This window comes from Crocuta crocuta, unplaced genomic scaffold, assembly GCF_008692635.1.
Source record: "Crocuta crocuta isolate KB4526 unplaced genomic scaffold, BGI_CrCroc_1.0 scaffold143, whole genome shotgun sequence".
NCBI classification, from domain to species: Eukaryota; Metazoa; Chordata; class Mammalia; order Carnivora; family Hyaenidae; genus Crocuta; species Crocuta crocuta.
Genome location: NW_027529175.1, coordinates 4,507,803 through 4,510,167, shown reverse-complemented (window position 1 = coordinate 4,510,167; position 2,365 = coordinate 4,507,803).

The window sequence follows — 2,365 nt, the reverse complement described above, 5'->3', positions numbered from 1 at the left end:
CGTGTGTCACATCGGCTGCTCGTGTGTCCAGCTTTTTACGTGTGTGTGTGTGTGACTGAGATTTTGACCTCTTAGGTGTGTGTGACTGAGATTTTGACCTCTTAGAACGGCCAGCCCACTCTCACTGGGCGCCATACCCACCGGACTAACACAACACAACACATACGTTTTGTCCCTCTCATTCCCGGCTATATCGCTGCACCTGTAACCAGGCCCGGCGCACCGCAGGCGCTCGGTAAACCTGTGCCAGGGTGCGGGGGGGTTGGGGGGGGTTAAAGAGGCCGCAACCGACGTGCCTGCAGACCGAGGCTGCTTCTCCAGCCTTTGACTCTTCGAATCCCATTGCTTTGGGTCATTGGAAATCACCTTAGGACCCCAAGGACCTGTCACTTATGTAGATTTTATTTATCAACATTTACCATATTGTAAATTAAAGTGGAGCCTGCTTGAAAATACCATTTTGAAAATAAACGCATTATGTGACGACATAGGCAGTGTGTTTTGATGAAACCAATATTTCCCAAAACAAAAAATGAAACAAAACACCCAGAAGAGTGACACGGTTTTCCATCCCTGCAAACCAGCGCCTGGCCCACCCGCGGACGGGCGGAGGCTGGAGCGTCACACCCGCTTCTGCATGTCATCTTTTGCAAGATCACTTATCAGGGAGCCTCTGAGAAATTGCGTCGTGCACTCAGGAGGGCGAGTAAGAAGGGCAGAGAAGATTCAAAACCCGTGTTACATCATGGGCCCTGGGCAAGGGTCCTGCCCACTCAGAGCGCTGGTGTGAGAATAGCCTCCATCTGGTCCGTCTGTGGCTCCTTTCAGCGTTTTAAAAGGAAGGTCTTTTCCTCCTAGAATTAATATGGTTATTTCTGGAATTAGTCTGGCGTGTAGTGGGAGGTGAGGCTCTAAACTGACTTTTTCCCAAATAGTTAAACATCCTGAAATCATATGTTAACGAGTCATCTCTAATCAATCAATCATCTATTAATTCTTTCTGTGTTGTGTCCCGCATCACATTTGAAAGCCGTATCTGTTACGCGGCCGGCTTTTCTGTTCTCTGCTGATAGACTGATTCCCCTCTGCCTCCCTTCCTAAAACGACTTCGGTGTTTATGATTCATGTTCCTGTTGAGGAGGGTTCTTCCCCTTGAGGTTTTCTTACTCTCTCTCACCAGACGAACTTAAAAATTAATTCTGTGGTTTCCCAAAATCTTGGTAACAGGGGCAGAGCTTGGAAAGGCACGGTTGCTTTGAGGAGTACTGTGTAGGGTGGAGCCTTGTGTTCGGGCAGCCCCTCCCTCCGACCAGCAACCTTGACCTTGCGCCTGGGGTTTCCGCTAAGGGCTCCTCTGGCTGCTGGTGGTTTGGGAATGGGGTTAAGATCGGTGCCCGACTGGCCAGTCTGCTGCCGAGTCAGTGTCTTCTGCTATGGAAAGGTCTAGAGCCCAGCTGGATGCACCAGCATCCACCGGCTGGCCCCAGACGTCCGATCCTAAGAGCCCCCCACTCGGGCTGACAGTGGAGGGACGGAGCTGAGGTCCCCCAGCCAACCCCGCTCTGTGGCCCACTTTGAGGCTTGAGACCAGGAGCCCGGGTTGGAACAAGGCCCGTGTCCTCAGTGACTGCGTGACCCCTGCTCTTGCTCTGGGCTCGCATGTACCCAGTCTGGCGGAATTCCATCCCGGGTCCGCGCGTCTCCCTCGCGGTGAGTATTGGCTCTGTCCGTGTCGTCCCCGGGCCAGGAACCTTCTCTCCTTCACCCGCACCTGCGCCACTACCAAGGCGCTCCCATGCTTCTCCTAAACAGCCCTCAGTCCGCCCCCTCCCGTCCTGCCTGCTGCCTCCCCTCGCGCTTAGTCCTGCGGAAAGACCGGGGCCAAATTTCCTCCTCCCAGAAGCCCTCCTGGAATAACTCCCCACACCCACCCCAGGCTTCCGGGTATTAACAGCCATCACGTGGTGATACCGAGCTCACGTGGTCTTCTCCCCCACTAGCCCGCGGGCTCCGAGAGGGCAGAGCTGACGACCCAGGCGTGCGCGTCCCCAGCCCCCAGCCCGGGGCGGCTGACGGAGAAGCCGCTGGGGGGACGTTCAGTGGCTGAGCACAAGGAGAGCATGACAGACAGCAGCTGGGGTCCACGTCACCCAGGCCACCTGCCAAGCAAAACGAACCTCCAGCCGGCCCCACGCCCACTTGTCTGTTCTCTTTGTAACAAAAGGGGATCGTACTGTACATGCTCCTTGTTAGCCTGCGTTTGTCGTTTGTTTGTTTGTTTTTCCCACTTAGTGTGGGGCGAGAACCTGCCAACGTCAGGACATTTTTTGAACACACGGTTGATCAGCGAGTACTAGTCCCTCTC